Genomic DNA, 23229 nt, shown 5'->3' with positions numbered 1-23229 from the left:
GTCATACTCCTAAGTGTTTATCCTACTAAAACAAAATCTTACAGATATGAATATGTTTAAATTATATTCACAGGTGCTTTATTTGCAATATCCCAAACTGAAAAACCACCCAAATGTCCTTCAGTGGGTAGGACACGATACCTCCATACAATGGAAATCAATTCAGCAGTAAAAGAAACAAATTACTGGTACACAAACAACTTGGATCGGCTCAAGGGCATTATACTGAGTGAAAAGAATGAATATCAAAAAAATTACATACTGTACGTATGACTACGTTTGTATCACATTCTTTAGATGACAAAAGTGTAGTGATGGAGAAAAGATCAGACGGAGATTACCAAGGGTTAGGGGCCAGTAGGGATTTGGCTGAAAAAGGTTAGTGTAAGGCAATTTCTTTGTAGTGATGGAATAGTCTACATCCTGATTGTAGTGGTGGTTACATAAATCTACACATATAATAAAATTTCATAGAACTGCACGTCACAACACACATCACATACACATCACATACATCATACACACACACACAGCACAAACACATGCACGGATACACTGTACACACACACACACACACACCACAATGCACAAACACACACGCACACGCCTGAGTGCCTGTAACAACTGATGAATTTTGGAAACATCTGTAGTTAATAGTTTTGTACCAGTGTCAGTTTCTTGATTAAAAGGTACAACGTTTAAGTAAAATATTATCAGTGTAAAAATTTAGTGTCGGGCTCTGGCGACCCTCTGTACTATTTTTGCCACTTCTTGTGATTCTTAAAATCTTTGAAGCACACAACCCATTTGATCTCTGTGTAGACAAGATGGTGGAAGGTTGTAATCGCCCAGTAAGTCTCAAGCATTAAGCACTTAATACCTCTAAAAAAAGATAGTCTTATCTACATATGATTGAAGATCCTAAAACTCACCAGTTATATTTTCCCAAAGGCACGCACATAAGTTGGATCCACCACACAAACACGGGATTTTTGTTCCCCCAAATTCACACGGTTTTGGTCTTTTTACTCTATTCTGTTGTCTCTTTTACTGAATATTTCCAAGTGTCCTGAAACTTAGCTTCCCATTTCATACCTCTTCAGTTTTCTAATGCTTTCCTTCCCTGTCCTCCAAAAGAACTCAAATGTAATATTTTCAGAGTTCTTCTTCAGATTTCGGAGGGAGCTCAAGCACTGTGGACCTACTTCCTTGTCAGTTATTACCTTGAAAATGTGTACAAATCAAAGTCCAGTCTGAGTTCACAGAAATGTGTTGCTACAACGAGATCTGAAAATGTGCCCTGATCTCCAGAGAGGAAAACAAGACTCTTCCATAAGGGAGTCAGAGATCTTCTCCAAAGCACGTTGGAGTACATAGACATAATCTCATCAACATTAATTTTCATGTATAATTCTCTAACTTAAAAAAATGAAACTTTCCACTACTCAAAATTCTTAGAAGTTAATTCTGTTAATAGTTCTGCCTAAATAGTTTTGAGAAAAAGAGAGATGAAGTAATCTAAGAGCTATAAGCTGAAAAAATTACCCTTTTGAAATGATTCGATTTCCAAATCTTGGAGATTGATTGTAGAGTATATATTTTGCTCTAAAGGCAATGATATAAATTTTCTTTTTACAATACATATTTAATGTACATCTTAATGCAAAATAAAATTTTATGAAATCAGGAGCAAGTAAAAAAAAATATTGCAAACCCAGGAGAGTAGTATATTGATTGAGAACACTATTTTTGTTTTGTTTCAATGTTTATTTATTTTTGAGAGACAGAGGGAGACAGAGTGTGAGTGGGGGAGGGTCAGAGAGAGAGGGAGACACAGAACCTGAAGCAGGCTCCAGGCCCTGAGCTGTCAGCACAGAGCCCGATGCAGGGCTTGAACTCACAAATGGTGAGATCATGACCAGAGCCAAAGTCAGACACTTAACCGACTGAGCCACCCAGGTGCCCCAGAACACTATTTTTGATCTTGACTAACATGAGTTTAAATCCTTACTGTCCCACTTACTAGTATTGCTCTCTTTGACAAGTTACTTAACCTCCTTATTTCTTAATTCCATTAAGTCCCTAAAATGCTAAGAGAATGCACATTTTACATGTACTGAATTTTAATCAGATTGTGATGAACAAGATCATTATCAAAGCAATTATCAAACTGGTGACAAAATTGATCCTCAAAAAAAAAAAAGTCAAGTCACGGTTCAAAACATTTATGAATTATAATTTTCTATATTAGTAACCCAAACATAAGGCACTTTAAAAATATTAACTAATTATGGCATAAATGAGGCAGACAAGCCATTTTTATCCCATAAAAGAAATTAGAGAATATAAAAATTATGATACTGTGAACATTTAGTACAATATTTAGGACAGCATATTTAAACAAAATGTTAATGTTGAGAGGAAAAACAGAATGATTCCAAAAATGTTTTGTAAGCTTTAAGACTAATTTTTCTAAAAACTGTGGGCAATTTACATGTGGAAACCTTGGAATCTAATAGAATTTTCCATTCATTTCTTGATAATAATGTTAAAAAGAAATGTTACCAAAATAATGAGGTCCAAGTTAAAAACAAAAACATGTATATGTATAGGATCAGAATAGATTAGACACAAATTGTACTTCATGACATAACACTAAAAATAAAAATATTTGGTATTTAACTTTAAGACAACTTAGTTATGGATGGATGAAAGAGTTTTAGGCATGCTCACTATTTATTTAGTTTTTTTTTTTAACGTTTATTTTATTTTTGAGACAGAGAGAGACAGAGCATGAATGGGGGAGGGTCAGAGAGAGAGGGAGACACAGAATCGGAAGCAGGCTCCAGGCTCTGAGCTGTCAGCACAGAGCCCGACGCGGGGCTCGAACTCACGGACCGTGAGATCATGACCTGAGCTGAAGTCGGACGCTTAACCGACCAAGCCACCCAGGCGCCCCTATTTATTTAGTTTTTAATCAAGCCAAATGTTTGTCAAAATTTACTACTAAAGAGTATTAGGCATTTTTCACTAATTTTAACTAATCATTGATTGAATCTGAGAAATATTTGATTTGGGGACTAGGACAGTTTTCTCACCTGAATTTTCAACCAGTGAGCTAATCAATTTTTTGTCTATGTTATTATCCTTCAGGGGGTACTCAGGCATAGATAGATACTTCAGGGCCTTATCTGATTCACCCATGCCACAGGACTAAATAACAAATACAGGGAAATAGAATATACTTAGCAAATTAAGAAAACAGCAGCCCCACTTCGCTTAAATGTAGAACATGAACCCCTTGTAACAGAGGCCTGGTGAAATGCGGTGTCCTATCAATCATTTCACTGACACAAAAGTGGAGAAACATTTAAAAGGAAGGTAACAGGGGCGCCTGGGTGGCGCAGTCGGTTAAGCGTCCGACTTCAGCCAGGTCACAATCTCGCGGTCTGTGAGTTCGAGCCCCGCGTCAGGCTCTGGGCTGATGGCTCGGAGCCTGGAGCCTGTTTCCGATTCTGTGTCTCCCTCTCTCTCTGCCCCTCCCCCATTCATGCTCTGTCTCTCTCTGTCCCAAAAATAAATAAAAAACGTTGAAAAAAAAAATTAAAAGGAAGGTAACATAAACTATTAATAACCAGAAATGATGTGGCAGAAAGTTAGCATGATCTACAAAAACTACCATTATAACAGTTTAGGTGAAGAAAAGAAACCAAATAGGTCATCAGAGTCTTAGTCTCAGTGGATTATGGATAAATGTCCTCTTCCTGAGTTCTTCTTTTAAACACTCATTGTTTTGGATGCATGTTTTGTATTTCATCTTTTGTTTCATTACGTTTTATTTGACAAAAGTAGTATGCTCTTTAATCTGGGCTCTGGGTTTTTTTTGGGGGGGGGTGTTGATCATATATGCTAATATTGATACTGTCAGGGCAGTAAAAGAAAAGCACGCTTTGTTTCCTCTGTGTTGCTAAGAACCTGGGTTTCACCATCAAAACGACCTAGTCTGGAATCTCATCTCTGCGGAATACTAGCTTGTTAGTGAGGACTAGTTAGATAAATTCCTCTCAGACTTAGTTGTCTCAGCTGCCAAAAGAAGACAATAATACAAACTATATTAGGCACCTAGGACTGCCATAACAAAATACCACAGACTGGGTGACCTGAACAAAACCTTTATTTCTCACAGTTCTGAAGGCTGGGAAGCCCAAGATCAAGGTGTCAACAAGTTTGGTTTCTCCTGTGGCTTCTCTTCTTGACTTTGCAGATGGCTGCTTTATGGCTGTCCTCAAATAGCTTTGTGTGTGTGTGTGTGTGTGTGTGCACATTCCTGATGTCTCTTCCACATCTTCTAAGAACACCAGTCCTATTGGATTATGGCACCACCCATATAACTTCATGTAACCTTAATTACCTCCTGAAAGACTCTCTCTAAATAAAGCCACATTAGGGGTTAGGGCTACAACATATGAATTTGGGGGGATACAATTCAGTCCATAGCACAAACCTTAAGCAATGTTTGTCATAGGTACATGATTTTTAGCAATATACCGTGCATGTGTAAGTGCTCAATAAGTGACAACTTACATAATTTACATTTACCTAGGTGAATTAAATGCAATGGTAAGTACGTTGTTGAATAGAATGATCACTAAGTTTATTAGTTAGCTTTTGGGGAAGAAGAAAACAGTCGAAAACTTAGTGGGCTGAAACAACTATTTATTTAGCATATGATTTTGTGGGTCAGCTAGTTGAATGGATTCATACAATGGCTCATCAAATCTCACCCAGGCTTAGTTGATCTCAGCTAGATTTATTCAAGAATTTTCAATGAGCTAGTGGACTTTTGGGAGCTAAGAAGATTATGATGGCCTTGTCTGAGATGCCTGGGATGAGTGGAGTATATTTCTATGTAGTCTCCATGTTGTCTTTCAACAGATGAACCAGGCTTAGCCACATGGCTTTGAAAGGAATCCAAGAATAGCAAGAAAACAAGCTCAATGTGTAAATGTTTTTCAAGTCTCCCGTTGTGTTACATTTGAGTGCTTTAATGGTTAAAATTAGTCTAATGAAAAACCCAGCATCAAGGGGTTCAGAAATAGATTCTATGTGATGTGAAGATTTGCAATGTCCCAATGTAAATATAGGAAGACAGGAAGGGGAAGATTTGGCGGTGAATTCCCTGACCAATAGTCATTGAACTATTAATACAATTCCTATGATCATCAGTCAGAATGCCTGATCAAACTGTGCTGTGCTATCATAGATCCTACATCAATGCCATTATGTTCTTCAGTTATTTGGGATAGACAGAGCAATGCGCTGTTGCTTAGGAGTGTTTCCTGGGAGTTTTTCAAAGAAAGATGCTGTCTCTTTTTCCAACCTCTGGCTTCCTAATTCCCATCGCCAGCATTATAGGTACAGAAGGTAGACAGGATATTATAATGGTTTTGAAATCTCCAGTTGCACTAATGTAAAATTGTTAAGAACCCAACCCTGGGAAGCCAACATCTATATACAAATCTCTACTAATTTAAGAATCAAATTGTTTTCAGCCATATATGTGTGCCTGAGATCATCACATTTTTTTTTCTTTTTAGTCCCTATTCCTTTCATAGTCAGTAAGTGTCACATGTTGCCTCAGAGGAGATTCAAATTCTGGAATCAAAGGAAGAATTACATCTTGATTTTTTAGTTTAAAAATATTTCCTGTGATGTACTCAGGATATAGAAAAATGTGAGGAGGCAGAGCAGTTTCTGTCTTCCACTTAGATTAGAAATAGATGTCTGAATTCTGAAATGTTACAGTAGAATTCTCATTTGTGCTTGGAATCTGAAAGCAGGACATCTATGTCAGAACACCCTTGGGTCAAGTCTGGATCAAAGGTGAGGCAGCAGAGTATCCTCTATGCCCATGTGTGGGTAGCAAAATACATTCTCATGTTCAGTGTATAGGCAAATAAGTTGAGAACACCTCTTCTGAGTTTCAGTGGCTTCTGATGTGGATTACGGTCAAAAGGGGCTTAGGTATAGTTAAGGAAGCTTAAAAAAAATGGAGAGAAGACATGTGGTTGTCATTGAAAAACAATAAAACACCTATCTGCAGTCACAGAAACTCAATGGTCCAGGGTAGAAAGTGTATGTGGATACATCTTGAGAAAGTGAAGGCTAAGGGGCAAAAGCCCCCATCAGAGCTGTGAAATTAAGAGCTTAAATGTCCTAGTCTTAAATGAGAAGTTATACTGTTTATACCACAGACATTTAAAAAACATACTAATTATTGAGGTGAAATTCACATGCTATTTTAACTTGAACAATTCAGTGGCATTTAGAACATTCACAACGTGAAGCCACGATTTATATCTAATTTCAAAACATTTTCATCCATTCAAAGTAAAACTTCATACCCAATAATCACTTTCCTCATTCCCTCTCCCCTCTCCCTACTCCCAGCCCCGCCATTGGCAATCACCAGTCCATATTTGGACTCTATGGATTTGTCTATTCATATAAGTGGAATCATAAAATATGTGACCTGTTGTTTTTGGCTCTTTTCACTCAGTCATTTTAGAGGTTCATCCATGTTGTACCATATATCACTACTTCATTCCCTTTCATGGCTGAATAATATTTCATTGCGTATGTACATACCACAATGTGTTTATCTGTTCGTCCATTGATGGACATTTGAGATTTTCCCTGTTTTGACTGTTGTAAATGGTGCTGCTATAAACATGTGTTTGAGTATGAATTTTCAGTTCTTTCATTTCTATACTCAGGTGAAATTACAGGGTGTGTGGTAACTCTACCTTTTTAAAGATCCACCAAATTGTTTCCCATGGTGGCTCAACCATTATGTGTTCCGACCAGCTTTTTTTCCCAACTAAAAGACCCTAAGAAAGTTATTGAAATATTTGCATAAACCAAAGGTGAAAGAGTTTGAAAAACTAATACTAAATGAGGTTAATGATTATCATCTCAAATATGACTCACAAAGTATAGACTTAAATTGCACAATTTAAACATCTCCAGATTATATCTATCAATCTAATATATTATTTATCATCTATTTATCTATTTACCTAGAGACACTATTTTTAAAGCTACAATAATGAGGGGCGCCTGGGTGGCTCAGTCGGTTAAGCGGCCGACTTCAGCTCAGGTCATGATCTCGCGGTCCATGAGTTCGAGCCCCGCGTCGGGGTCTGTGCTGACAGCTCAGAGCCTGGAGCCTGTTTCGGATTCTGTGTCTCCCTCTCTCTGACCCTCCCCCATTCATGCTCTGTCTCTCTCTGTCTCAAAAATAAATAAACATTAAAAAAAAATTTAAAGCTACAATAATGAGAAATTTGTTTCAATGTATAAAATAAAACATACATTACCAAAAACCTGTGTCATAACATAATCATACTGAGAAAATTCCTAGAACTTGGCTAAAAGGCATATCAAGCGGTGACACTTTTTTTTGTTAAAACTTCTAAAGCAAAATAATAGAAAATAGTCTTTTAATTGCAAAAGAAACTAATTCTTGAATGATCCAGATTCTATAGAAATACTCCATATCATTTTCCTAAGTATTTTTTTTTTTTTAATTTTTTTTTTTCAACATTTTTTATTTATTTTTGGGACAGAGAGAGACAGAGCATGAACGGGGGAGGGGCAGAGAGAGAGGGAGACACAGAATCAGAAACAGGCTCCAGGCTCCGAGCCATCAGCCCAGAGCCTGACGCGGGGCTCGAACTCACGGACCGCGAGATCGTGACCTGGCTGAAGTCGGACGCCTAACCGACTGCGCCACCCAGGCGCCCCTTATTTTCCTAAGTATTTTATGAAATTTGGATTTATTTTGCATCTGTATAAATGTCATTGTTTAGTTTAGATAGCAGGTTTTCCTAAAAACATTGTACCAATATTTCACTTTTTCTTTAAAAGTAGTTTTTAGTAAATTACTAATATAAGTATAACTTTTAAAAGAAGCATTGATAAGCACATATTTTCTGAAGTATAAACAAACATAATGAAATTTCATCCTTATAATCTGATATCTGCTTATTTTTTCTTTAAGTGGCATTATAAAATGTTTTCCAAATATAAGACTGTTTACTGAGCTAATAAAGTAATTAGCATGATTAAAATGATGGTCAACTCAAGCAAACAAATTCTGTCAACACAATCTGTGTATTAACACAGGGGATATTTATAATTTAACACAAATGTGTCCAAGTGAAATAATTTATGTAGATAGATCTCTGGCCAACCATGGAGAGCTAAACAACTTTTTGGAACATGCTTAGAAACCAATTAAAAGACAAATTTGACAAAGATTAAAGGAAATTAATCACGGATAAGCATCAGATTCATGTACATTAATTTCTTCTACAAAAGGTGTGTGACTTGACCTGAATCTGAACACATAAATGACAAAGGCAACAGATGTAACAGGCAGAATAATGGCCCACTCAAGTTGTCCATATCCTAATCCCGAACACTGAGCCTGTGAATATGTTACTTCACATGACAAAAGGGACACTGACGATGTGATTAGGTTAAGGGCGTTGATTAACCTGGAATATCTGAATGGACGCAATCTAATTACCGGGGTCCTTTCAGGTAGAAAGGGTGGTGGAAGAAGAGAGTCAGCGTGATGCAATGAGGAAGAGCTTGCCTACCATGCTGGCTTTGGAGATAAAAAGGGCCATAAGCCAACGAATGTGGCTGCTTCTGGAAGCTGGAAAAATCAAAGAAAGAGTCTCCCCTAGAAGCTCCAAAAGGAAATGGAGCAATGAGACACCTTTATTTTTGCCTAGCAAAACCCATGCCAAACTTCTGGACTGTAGAACAGGAACATAATCAACTTATGTTGTTTAAGCTGCTATTTGTGGTCATTTGTCACAGTAGCAATAGAAAACTAATACACCAGCAATGGGTGACAGGGACCCATGAGAACAAATTCTAAGCTATGTCTTCTTTGACGCAGCATGTTCATTACTCAACTGTCTTATTATTATTATGACACCACTATAAAAATAATGGCATTCACGCATCCAAGATGAGCTACTTTTTAAAAATTAGCAAAATAGAAAAATTTGAGAAACTTCTGTTAAAGAAAAATGACTATAAATGCAATAAGTTGTATAAAATTGTATCCACAGTTACCTGGTGCTATAGTCAAAAACATCAGTGAAATTATTTTCTAAATAAATATAGAGTGTCACATACTATACAGAGCAGTCTGTGAATCAATAATTAAGAATAACTTACAAAATATTTAATAATTATCATTGTTGGATTACCTAACTTCTCACAGAACAAATGAATTGATATTATATAAATTGTTCCAAGTCATAAGAGATGAGAAGCCATATAAATGAGAATATAAAAAGAAAAAGATATGTAATCTAGAATAACTAGCACAAAATAGAAGCATGGTTTGACAATTATTAGTAAATTTCAAAAAGAAGTAAAAAGACATTCCATGGAAGGGAACTACTAAGATACTTTACTATATTAGTAAATTAAGTAAAAACATTTTATCCTCAAGCAATTTAAACAATTTGTTCACCAAGTTAACATAAATTCCTATTCAGAAATATTGAGAACAATTAGCAGAGACATTTCCTTTTAAAAATGAATTTGCTTTTCAAACGGAAATTGTAGCAAATGATGAAATATCAGTAGACTATCTATTAAATCATCAATCCCAACTGTATATCTGTTTTCATATCATTTCATATCATTTTAAGATTGTTTTGGACAATTATGTTTCATGCATTTAGAATAAAACAGAAATGAGAGATATGGAGTGGAGAAAGATTAAAAGTCAATTATCTTATTCAGTATATGCATACACAAAAACTCCCAACGAAATAAATTGAAAAACTTTCCTTTTAAAAAAATTCAGTACTGTATGTTACAATAGGGCACCTGCACAAAATTCATTAGGTTTGCTGAGATAGAAAATCAGGTTCTTAATATTCCCAAGCTAACAACAACTACAATAGCAAAACAATAAAAATATTTGTCATCTTTAGGAAAAGAAATATGTATTTCTTATAAATACAAAAGAAAAAATAGACAGCTATATCATGATTTTTTTAAGTTAAAATATCATAAGATTCAATTAATCTATTGAATTCATAGATTAGTACAATCCTCATAATGAGTGTATTGAAGCTCCCTTGCTTCAATAATATGATTCTTAACATTTAGTCGTTGTTCTTGACAGAAGCAACAGGAAGATGTTGAAAAATTAATGAGATATTTTTAATAGACTATTATAAGATAAATCTCATTTGCAGCCTCACTATACGGAAGGGTGAAATTCAGGGCACTCTCCTACATGACTTCCTGTTTTGGCTAGAAAGGTCAAATAGTAAGCTTTCTAATTAACAGCTGAATTTTTGGCAAGCTGCATGTTATGGACCCAATGTGGGTATCCTCCCCGAATTCATCTGTTGACACTAACCCTCACTGTGATGGCATTTGAGGTGGGGCCTTTGAGAAGTAGTTATATTTAGATGAAGTCATGAGGGTGGGGCCCTCACTTTGGGAGTAGTGCCTTTAAAGAAGAGAACTAGACAAGAGAGCTCTCTGTCTCTCCACGAACACACATCAGGAAAGTCCATGTGAGTACACAGTGAGAAGGCAGCGGTCTACAAGTCAGGACATGGAGTACCACTGGGCACTGAAGCTGTCAGCCCCTGGATCTTAGACTTCCCAGTCCCCAGAACTGTGAGAAATAAAATTCGATTGTTTAAGTCCCTATTCTTTGGCATTTTATTATAGAATCCTGGGCTAAGACACCAGAGTTTGTAAAATCTCTCAGAACCTCATTTGGAAGCTATGTGCCTAGCCTCCTCCCAGCTCGGAGTCATCTCTGCAGGTCAGCTCTTTCAGAGAGTAATTTTTTACCGGTTTATCGAAATGTTCTTAAACAATAGAATATAACAAGAATATGACCTCCACAGGGCACTCCCTGCAGATACCAGGACTCTTCCCATCTTTTTATCGTGTTTTATTTCAGATGCTAGATTACTCTACCATGAGGTCCTCTTAGATCATTTTGATAGATCATAGGACTTTAGTTGTGCAAAGCTTTCTGCATGAAAAGAATGAGAAAAATACTCTGCCACCTCAAAAGAGCACAATTCACTTAAGGTAGCATGAGCAGTCCAAATTTCTAAGTGGGAGAGACCCAAAATTCCTGAGTAAGAATTTGGAGAGTAAATACCTTCTCCTTTATGTCTCTTAGATTATGAGGCAGCATGATGGACTGTGATCCAGACCCTGGATTACTTGACCATTTGACCTTTCTAATGGGAGGGTGCAAATCACATTTGACGTTTTTTTTTTTTTAATTTTTAATTTTTTTTTTGTTTTTTTGTTTTTTTACTTATTTTTGAGACAGAGAGAGACAGAGCATGAGCAGGGGAGGGGCAGATAGAGAGGGAGACACGGAATCTGAAGCAGGCTCCAGGCTCCGAGCTGTCAGCACAGAGCCCGAAGCGGGGCTTGAACTCACGGACTGTGAGATCATGACCTGAGCTGAAGTCGGAGGCTTAACCGACTGAGCCACCCAGGTGCCCCCCTATTTGACCTTTCTAATGGGAGGGTGCAAACAACTCAAAACTCTAATAAAATGTTCCTGCTCTCAGTAATATTACAGCATAATTGAAACTCATTTAACACTTGAAAAAGTCATAGAGTAAATGATGCAAAGTAAATATGAACAAAGATTCGTTTTGTAGAGGTTGTCATGTCGAGAACATTCTTTGAACCAGGATGGCAAATCTACGCCACCACTTGTTTTTGTAAATAAAGATTTATTGGAACACAACTTCACAAATTCCCTTCTGTACTCTTGTCAATGGCAGCCTTCATGGAACAGCAGAATTGCCCCGTTGCTACAGAGACCACATGGCTGGCAAAGCCAAAAATACTTACTATTAGGCCTTTTGCAGAAAAAAAAAAGTGTGCTGATTCCTGATCTAAACAATATCTTATATTGAATTCAGTGATTTCAGAAGAGCTAATATAATGACACCTATATATTTATTTAAAATAAAATAAAATAGAGCAGATGAACACTCCATATGTTTGTCAAATATAGTTGTTAAAACAATCTTATGTTTCCACTGTTTTGGGTAAAAAGCAGAGTTGTCGTTAAACATGTAGCATCGAAAAACTGCATCAACAGCCTGTTGTCACTTGGTTAATGTACTTCAGACATATATTAGGTGACAAAATAACTTTACATAAGGATATCTTGTTTCATTTTTCAGTTGTTTGGAGAGAAAAAACAAAAACCGTTACTTTAATGGTCAAGTAATCTTCAAATATAAAAGATATTGAAGTTTAAGAACCCTAAGAATGTTAAGAGTCTTTACATTATAAATACGATGAATGAGGTCAAATGTTGGTGTAAAAAGACTACTACTGTTGGGTGCATGGATGAGACAGAGTTTCAGTTAAACCTGTATAAAGCAGGGAGATCGTCCTAGAAGATTTTAGTTGAAAAGCCCAAAATAGTGACAGTTATCTTTTTGTATTTATCGTTCTTTTAGTTTATTGCTGAGAAGGTTTGCATAAAAATAAGCATTTTATTCCTTAGTTCATCTGATTCTACTAGAGTCACATTTGTATGATTATGATACCCCAACTGGTTACTGTGGAAATTGTAATGATATTAGAAACTCATTATGACTTCCGAATGAGACAAGCTGCTGGACCAGGCTAAATATACAAGCAATGAAAAGGATGTGTTTTCATGTGAAGTCTTGAGTATTATTGAAAAACAAAGGGAAAGAGAAACAAGGAAATGGGAAGATACAAATAAAAATAATGAGCAATTATATTCTGCCTACCAAAGTTCCCCTGCAGTTTCAATCAATGTCTCTGCTTCTGCTTTCTGTTCTAAATAATTGTGCTAGTTCTGGTAAATATAATCAGCATGATCCAAAACAGCTGTGCCTGCTTTCCTGTGATTAATTAATTAATTCATCCTCTTTTTAGTTTACTCCTTTACAGCATTTTTTAAGCACTCTACATTAGCATTTGCTTCTGATCTAAAATTGCTGTGGATGAATGATTTCAAGAGAGAAATTTGAGTCTAAAGACACAAAAAGTAAGGAGTCACACTTTTTAACAAACACTCTTAACAAACGCAGAAGAGGAGGGGCTATGCATGTTGTTACATGTGTGTGATCTTAGGGAGGTCCCTATAACTCTTTCTACTCTCTGTAAAATGGGCATACGGATATCCCCTACCCCATGGAGTTCTGGGGAGACTGTATGATGCAAATAATTTTTAAAGTGGTTTAAAAAATCATTTTACAGTGTCCAGCATGTGAGCAGTGCTCAGTAAATGTTAGCTGTTGTAACTGTAAACTTGGAAGCTGCGTGCTTATTCAAACAATGAGCAGCCACAAAAACATTTGGGTAACTTCTTGTTTAGGTTATTTAAAGAAATGGGAAAAGCCGTCCACTTACAAATTGGTGTTTAAAAGTACCATAGAGAATTATGTTCCTTTAATCCCTCCTTTTCTCAGTATTGTTGATGCTAAGTTGCTATTAGCCATTGACGGAAATAAAATCCATATTGAAAGATAACTCCTTGACAGGAACACCAGAATCCTCACAGTGTGGCCCTGTCGTGGCAGTGGTGAGGCAAGACGTTCAAAGAAAGCAGACCTAACAGGTGGCCTGGTGAGGTACTGAGAAATGAACTGGCCATCAGTTGATGTCAGGTACCCAGAAGCCTCCAATTATAAATGGGTGATCCTTTGAGAGAAGACCTTGTGTTATATAGGTCTCCACTGAAAGGAGCCATTGAAATTAGGTCTCCTAAAGATAATCTCACCCGGGCACCTGGTGGCTCAGTCGGTTAAGTATCTGACTTCGGCCCAGGTCATGATCTCATGGTTCATGAATTTGAGCCCCACGTCGGGATCTGTGCTGACAGCTCAGAGCCTGGAGGCTGCTTTGGATTCTGTCTCTGTTTCTCTCTTCCCCTCCCCCACTCACATGAGTGCATTCTCTCTCTCTCAAAAAAAAAAAAAAAATTAAAAAAAGATAATCTCACCCTATTTGCACACCCAAGTTTATTAGTCCCAGAAAATGTGAGGTACCTTGATAAAACATTCCTAACTAAAACTGATTTGCATTAAACTTGCTCACCTATGAATGAACTATAGACATGATGCCTTAATTAGTATGCCCACCTTCAATGTCGCTACCTTCAGATCCATATAGCTATGCCTGTGATCTAAAAACAAAATCTAGCTAAGTCACCTCCATACTCAAAACCTGTCAGTCTTTCTCACATTCAGTATAAAAGTCAATCTTTATAGCATCCATACAAGGTTATGTTCATCCTGGCATCGCCATCCTGTCTAGCCTCTTTTCTCATGCCTCCTTCCACCCCCATTCTAAAAGGCTCTTCCTTTAAGAATCCTACAGCACAGAACAGTGAGCTGAATTTATCTGGTATGTCCCCAGTTATGTTAGAGTTATTTTTGTTTCAAGGCAGACAGTTTGTCTCCTTATTAAATTACATTCAATAAACATTTATTCTCTCTCTATATATTTCCATTTTCTCATTATTCTCATTGTCAGGAGGTATTTCCTAATGATTTGTCTAAATATTTCCTTTAAAAATTCAGATGCTTTTCCCGCAACCTGCTCTTATGGAAATGTAGAATTAAATCAAGAGACAGCACACGCATCCCTGCATATGAGTGCTGCCTAGCAAGAACTTATTTTTCTTTCTTGTCTTTTTTGAACCATTCACAATGTCTATCATAGAAATGTACATATTAATAGATGCTTAATAAATTTTTGAATGGGAAGGATGGGTGGACTATCCCTTTAGACTGTTTTTCGGGACTGATGTAAACAAGTTTTTGGAGGCTGAGATTCTCACCTATTAGAAAGGAGAGTAATCATCACTTTGTAAGAAGTGAAAACAACGAAGTAATTGAAAGACTATTCACATTTATCTCAGTGTGTCAAAACAGGACTATTATAAACAAGTGTGGAAAGGTTGATAAATATTTCGATTTATACTCTTAAGAGTTTGAGCATCCTTGAGCTATTATTTCTCTAGAGAGTAATAGTGAAAAGGGCAGCTGCTACTCATATAAGATACATATAACAGCTTTCCTGCAACTGTGATACAAGTCCCTACATAATTGGAGTTTTGGATGAGGTGACAATTACTTCCAAGTTTTCTGTCAGTTATTCTCTAAAGTGTTATTCAAAATACTGTGTATAATAACCGGTACAATAAGTGCCAGCCAATCGGAGTACACACGTACCCATTCAGAACAGACACCAGTCATAAACAACCAGCACAGCAATGTGGATTGAATCAGCCTTGCCTATGCTGGAATTCTCATTAGAGGGAGAAACCATTTACCTTTAGAGCACTAGGCCGAGGCTTCCAAAAACACCTTTCTAAACATCAAGGGGAAAAAATCCACCCCAGGCTTTCTATTTTTCTATTTCCTTGTTTCTTCAAGCACGATAATCTGTGAAGAACCATTCTCATTGGGGGATATTATCAGACAAACTTTAACTGAGACTGGAAAAGCTGTTACACATGCTACTTTTTGAGCATGTAAAATTTTAATAGGGCATGTAAAAACAGTGCACGTAAAATTCTTAATGCTGTTGGTGGCCTACAGAATGTGGTCATTGGGCTAGTAAACTTTAGTTAGGGAAAAATAATGCTTTCTTTGGAAAACTGTAGCCTCGTCCGACCAATTCTGTAATTTTTCTCTTCTACCCCCGCCGGTGTCTAGAAGTCGAAATAATGCACGAGAAGATTTTCACACAGTTTCAAAAATACATGGCAAATACTCTAAAAACTCGATTACTGCTATTAGTGTTGTTCCTTGTGTTTTTGTTATTGACACCAGAGAGTCATGAGCAGGATGAGCTCAAGACGAAGTCGTGCAGAAGGGGAATGGCATTTCATAACTCCAGTCATTCTCTTTCTGCCCTGTGTACTTTTGGCCCACCCATCAGAGCCCACATCCGGGTAAGAGTTCACATGCCTGGTCCTGCCCTTTCTTCTCTTCTCTGTGCACGAACAATATGTATCCATCCTTTTTCAGGCCTCTGCTCACAGTTGAGAAGAAAATCATTTGAAGTTATTGTAACGGACAAAAATGATTTACAGTGTTCCTGTTTCCCTTTCCCCCAAAGCAGGATTTTATTTTCACAAGCATCTTGTGGAGTCAGACTGAGAACCTTATTTCAAAGAAAACTTGACAATTGTAATTAGGGTGGCAAGATGTAAAAACGGGAAATATCCAGACATCCACTCACCCTCGTGGTTCAGAAGGCCCACTTAAGCCTTTTTTTTTTTTTTTTTGTAAAGAGGAAACTTGTAGCTTATTATGTATTCATATGCGTATGATACTTATTCAATTATAGCTCCTGTTAATGATGACACAAAACCTCAGGTCAGGGGCAGGCCAGTTTATTTTGAATCTTTCCATTGTGCTTTCATAGGAGGTATCTAAGAATAACTGAAGATGATAATCTATGGAAACAGCCCTACACAATTTAGTTGAACATTTCCAGTTATATTCATAAAGTTCTTTTTTTTTTTCTTTTTTTGGTTCAGAATAACAACTGTAGGGTTGGACCCATTAAGTTTATTTTATCACTTTTAATGCAAAGATTATTACTGTAATTTACATATCTTAGCAAGAGCCAAAAGCTTCCTGCTGTGGCTTTTCCCACCAATGTGCTACAAATTAACAACCCGGCTACATTAAAGCAAATGAAAAAAAAAAGTTAATTCTTTTCAATATATGGAAAATTATCTGTACAGGAGACTATATAATTCCCTCAACAAGATTTCCAGGACCAAGGAAACAAAAATTTTGTATAAACTACATTAATGTTTTTGTCTCTTGTGTGTGTAGTAACATAAATCTTAAGAAAATGTAACAAAATCAGTATTGAGGAAGCATTACATTAGAGGCTGAGAACCATGCTAAGTCACACACAAAAAGTGCATCGATATTTTTAAGAATCACTGAGGCTTTCTTTGATCATGTAGAAATTATTGAAATAAGTATGAATGTTTTCCCTTATTTCCTATTGATATTGAAGCATGAACTTTTGGTAAACAACTAGGAGGTGTTCCCATAAGGAAATAGCACATCTGGAAAGTGGGTTAAGATGTCATTACTCAAAATACGCCAGTGGAGTAATGAACACTTTCTATGCCTTATGTCTTGATAGGAATCCCTAAGTGACCCTTCTGCTAACATCACTCATAGATTTTACCATGACAGTGGAAAAATAACTTCAAGAGCCTGTCAACATGGACCAATTTCTCAATGACCTGCATTTACTCCAGATATGGTTTACACCCATCATCTTGTTCCTATAGCTTCACTGATTTGTCAGAACTCTGTCCACACTGTCGCACAAATTTCACTTTCATCTGCTTTTTTTTTTCTTGCTGGTAAAAGAACTGCTGGTTTTATTTTTAAGGTTAATGATATACATGGAAGGAAAATGCTAAAATATTACAGAAACTACTGTCTAGAAAACACGCATTCATCTGCTTCTTTTTGAAGCTAAAGTCACTTAGGTAATTTCAGGACGTAAGCTCGACTGTAGTCAATAAGCTGTTGAGTCAGTAACATAAATGATAGAATGTGCAGTAGTTGGAAAAATATACTGTAACTGATATCTCAACAAATTTTAGCTTCAAACGTTTCCTAAGAGTTGTTAGGAAACCATACTTTTATTTTAATTCTTCTGTATTTAAGGATACTGTAGGAATAGAATATTTAAAGTTAGATATAAATTCACAGACACTCTGGTGCTCTACCTAGGCAAATAGACTGTCCAAAATATGTAAGACCTATTATTGCCTCCAGATTGAGATCAACAATTATTTTTATAGTATTTACTGTTGTTCAGGTACTGAGCTAGGCCATGGGAAACAAAGGCAAAACATATCATTTCCCTCAAGGTTTTCAGTTACCCTCATGAGAAACCATTTCAGTACATTCATATTCCTTTTATATAGAAAGATATTAGTTTCATATTTGTAGAGACATGCTTTAAGAATATGCTGTATTGTGATGACAGTGAACCCTTGAACGATGCAGGTTTGAAAAGTACAAGTCCATTTACATGAAGATTTTTTTAAGTACAAAATACTGTAAATGTTAGTCATTCTCTTTATATATATATTTATACATATAAATATATATTTATATATATTTGTATATATATTTTTATATTTTATATTTTTATATTTTTACATTTTTCTTTTTTTATATTTTCTTTTTTAAATATTTATATTTTCTTTTTAAATATTTTTAATTTTATTTTAGAGAGTGTGTAAGTGGGGGAGAAGGGCAGAGGGAGAGAGGAGAGAGAGAGATAGAGAGAGAGAGAGAGAGAGAGAGAGAGAGAATGAATCTTAAGCAGACTCCACGCTCAGCATGGAGACTGATGCAGGACTCCATCCCATGACCTTAAGATCATGGCCTGAGCAAAAATCGAGTTGGATGCTCAACCAACTGAGCCATCTAGGCGGTGCCTCTTTGTGATTTTAGCAGCATTTTCTTTTCTCGAGCCTACTTAATTTTAAGAATACAGTATATAATATATATGACACACAAAATATGTGTTAATCAACTGTTTACATTATTAGTAAGGCTTCTGGTCAACAGTAGACTATTAGTATTATATTTTGGGAGAGCCAAAAATTATACATGTTTTTTTTGGCAACGTGGGGGGAGGAGTGGTCAGTGCACTTAACTTCCACATTGTTCAAGGATCCGTTGTACTATTTATAAAAGCCAACTAAGAGTAAAATTTCAAACAACATGGAGATACGTAAAGCAAAAAGTATAATGACCCAATTTCCTACAGAGTCAGCAATTGCTTAAATTTTTCCCATATAAATTAATGGTAATTTCTTCTTTGCTTTATGCCATTTCAGCTTACAGATCTTCAGATTCATTTTACTTTCAGATAGCAGAAGAATCCTGCATTATACAATAATACAAAATAAAAAAGTAACTCAGCTATCAAAAACAATGAAATCTTGCCATTTGCAACAATGTGGATGGAACTAGAATGCATTATGCTAAGCGAAATAAGTCAGTCAGAGAAAGACAAATACCATATGATTTCACTCATACGTGGAATTTAAGAAACAAAACAGATGAACATAGGGGAAGGAAGGAAAAATAAGATAAAAACAGAGAGGGAGGCAAAACATAAGAGACTCTTAAATACAGAGAACAAACTGAAGGTTGCTGAAGGGGAGGTTAGAAGGGGGATGGGCTAAATGGGCGATGGGTACTAGGGAGGGCACTTGTTGGGATGAGCGCTGGGTGTTATATGTAAGTGATGAATCACTAAATTCTACTTCTGAAACTATTATTACCCTACATGTTAACTAACCTGGGTTTAAGTAAAATTTAAAAAAATAAATAAAAATAAAAAAGTAATTCTATTTACAACATGGATTCATCTAAGAGACATACTTTTGAACGAAAGGGGTAAACATGACGTAATACAAATTGTATGATTCCATTCATATGAATTTTAAGCATGCAAAACCAATATACGTTAATAGGTAACAAAATAGTGATTACTTCTGGAAATTGAGGGTTTTGGAAGTTATTCTCTACGTTGTTAAAGTCCAGGTGCCATCTATTGTGTACTTTAATGGATTTAAGTTATTCATTGTTATGAACATTTAAGCAACAAGGCAATACTTATCCCTCTAAGAAATGAATCTCTTGATTCTTACTCATGATCTTAAAACAATGTACAACTAAGGTATCAATTTATGTCCAAACTATGTATATGATTCTCTAAAGAATTTACCAAGGCTGTAAGCAAAGGGAGATTTCACTGTTCTTGAATTTGTCCACTTCAGAATGGACCTAGGACTTTCTTAAAACATGGAAATAGATTTCTTAGGGTGTTTTTATGCCTCATATGAACAAAGAGGTTCATCTGAAAATTTGATGTAAGTGTTGTGATAGTAATGTTGCTAACCAATTTAATTCATACTGTGATGAATCCTTGTTAAGAATAATGGAGAAGGATTGAGATTTGAAAATTGAATACTCTTCCTTTACCTGTTGCAATTCATCTAACATGATTTAGTTTGAGTTATAGACCATTTATTCATATAACAAAAATAGGTTATTTTTAGTGAATAACTGAAAAAAATATGGTAATTATTCACAAAAGTTGTGACATTGTCATTGTAGGTGCTTAATAATAAGTGGATGAGAATGAGTAAATCAATGAAAGAATGGATTATTTAGAGACATTTTCTCATTAAGTTCTGGAAACAGCTCTTTATCTCATACATTGAAGAGTTTAAAGGCTTGGCAAGCTACACAGCAGGCAAAATCTCACATAATCATTAATTCAACAGATATTTACTAACTGCTACATATATGCTGGCTATTCTTCTAGGATCTGAAGTTGTGTTAAGGAACAAAGCAAATTACTGTTCCAATGGAGATTTCATGGAACTTACACATCATTCAAATTTTTTTTTAGCTTTTTCTGAACTAAAGAAGTGATGAATCTCAAATAAAGAGAGTGAATAGAACTGAGCCTTTGTTACTCATGACATAAGACTGTATTAGCTACACACAAACTCACACATACAGGTGCATGCGCCTATTTATGTGTCCTGGGCCCAGCCCCGTGATCTTGCATTCATAAATCACATTTACTAAAAAAAGGAAAGAAATAAAAAAAAAGAAAAAGAAAAAGAAGTTTTCTCATTGTACTTTCCCCAGAAACCATCAGCTCTGCAGAGAAGATATTGTTCTTACAACATTTATGCAAACTTACATTAAGATTTCAAAAGATATGGGGGCTCCTGGGTGGCTCAGTCAATTAAGCATCCGACTCTTGATTTCAACTCAGGTCATGATCTCATGAGTTGTGAGTTCAAGCTCTGCATAAGGCTCTACACTTGGGATTCTCTTTCTCTCCCTCTCTCTTTGTCCCTCCCAACTCATGCAGGCTCTCTCTCTCTCTCTCAAAACAAATAAACAAACATTTAATAAAAAAAAATTTCAAAAGATGTGATTGCATGAAGAACATCCCTGGATATTAAATGCAAGGCCATATTTTAACATTTATCTCAAGCCCCGTATCATCTGCTCACTCATGTTTTCAGTCCAGAACCTGCCTTTAACTGCAGATGCTCTTATGATTGATACCACTATTTGGTATTCACTATAGGCACCACATGTGGAATTGTATTACATTTCTTTTTGCATACATGATCTCTAGTCACAAATACATTGTGCTGTACTTGTTTGTGCTTTTAAAATATTGGCCATGCACATCATTTAAAATGATGAAGTACTACTGTGCTATTTATGCTGGTGATGGTGGTGAGAAAAATAAAAATAAGAGAAGTAGGATACACGTTATTTACTGTTGTGGACTGAATGTATGTGTCCTCCCAAAATTCATATGCTGCAGCTCCACTCCTCAATGTGTTGCTATTTGGAGGTGGGGCCTTTGTGAGGAAATTATTTCTAAATGAAGTTATGAAGATGGGTCCCATGAGAGGATTATTGACATTCTATGAAGGGAAAGAAACCAGAGCTCGCTCGCTGTCTGTCATGTGAGGATAGGTAGAGAAGGCCACCATATGCAAGCCAGGAAGAGGGCTCTCATCTAGCACATTGATTTTGGACTTCCCAACTTCCAGACTGTGAGAAATAAATGTCTGGTGTTTAAGACATCCAGTCTGTGGTATTTTGTTATGGCTGCCTGAGCTGATGAAGGTATTTACTAGAGACTTAAACTATGCTAGGCAGACACAAGCTGATGACTCAATTTTTTATAATCTCCCTGAATGTTTAAAACAAACTGATCTGGTGGGTACTGTTAGTATTGCCATTTTACAGATGAAGAAACTGAAAACACAGGGAGATTAAGTAATTTGCCTAAGGTTACACAGATAATCAATGAAAGAAAATCTGTCTGACTTCCAATGTATTAAATTAATAAAACGCTGCTATCCCACAAATTTGTGTTATGTTGCTTTTCGGTTAAAATCAGAAACGATTTCTAATAAATCACCTCCAAAATTCAGAGTTATACATCTCAATTCAACAACAGATAATGAAGAATATATATGGTAGATTTTATTGCTGAGTAAACAACCTTATTTTAGAAAGCAAGAAAACAACTTTAAGGGTATTATCATGGAATTGAAATTCTTTATATGTCATATACGCAGTTGTAATAAATGTGTATAATAAAATAGGCTTGTATTCATGTATTATTTTTTCATTCCAAACATGTAAATAAAATATATAAATAAGATCATATAGGAACCATATATTGTTCTTATATTTAAGAAGTTCAATAATTAAACAGGAGTACCGACTCTTTATTAGACAATGTATATGTGCTGATAGAGATAGAGCAAAGCAATGGTGTAGCAGAATAGAAAAAATTACTAAGTCTGAAGTCAGAGAAAGTTTCCAGTAAGATGTGACATTTAAATCGACATTGAACAATGAGCATCCTTTTGCAATCAGGTGATGTCTCAACTTGAAAATTCTAAGACCTATTCAGGTTGCCAGCTGATAGATCATTAAAAATAATTTTTGCTGATTCTTCACTATATGAGTTTTCTAACATAATCAAAAGGAGGTTATAGCTGTGACACTGCTGTAACAATTTACATATGTACGTGTTTGTATATGTAGACTCCTCAGTGCTTATGCCCATAACATTTAAAAATAGTATTATAAATAATGTTGATCCATTCCTTATTTAAACAATAAGTAAACGTCATCAATGTATGCATGGATGGATTATAACCAAAACACAGTCCCATCTACTGTTATCAAAATTTAAAATATACTAAAGATGCTTTGATCAATTGTGTACTAATTCTAATTATAATGATAATCAATCAAGAGCAAAAATTGTAACCCTTAGAGGCTTACAGTCATAAAAAATTAATATCTTTAAGGATTATACTTAAACTCCTGCATGCTTGGGTAATCAATTATATATATTTTAAATGATATGCTGTATTATATTTGCATATAATTAGGTGGTAAGTTTTGAATGGAAAAATAGGAAGAAAAGGCAATGCACATCTATATGGTAAAGAAGAGTTCATTCATGTATGTGTAAAAACCAGTAGCTAATAAAATACTTTGGTATTTATATTTAAATTTTTTT

General features: G+C 35.7%; 1 long non-coding RNA gene across 1 annotated transcript in view; it reads left to right on the top strand.

Moving 5' to 3' along the window:
• The window catches only part of LOC131514965 (uncharacterized), a 305085-nt gene that overhangs the window by 110997 nt on the left and 170859 nt on the right, over window positions 1-23229 (top strand). The window lies entirely within an intron of this gene.

Source organism: Neofelis nebulosa, chromosome 6 (assembly GCF_028018385.1).
Source record: "Neofelis nebulosa isolate mNeoNeb1 chromosome 6, mNeoNeb1.pri, whole genome shotgun sequence".
Lineage (NCBI taxonomy): Eukaryota > Metazoa > Chordata > Mammalia > Carnivora > Felidae > Neofelis > Neofelis nebulosa.
Note: the sequence above shows the minus strand (reverse complement) of the source record. Positions and strands in the feature narration are given on the sequence as shown.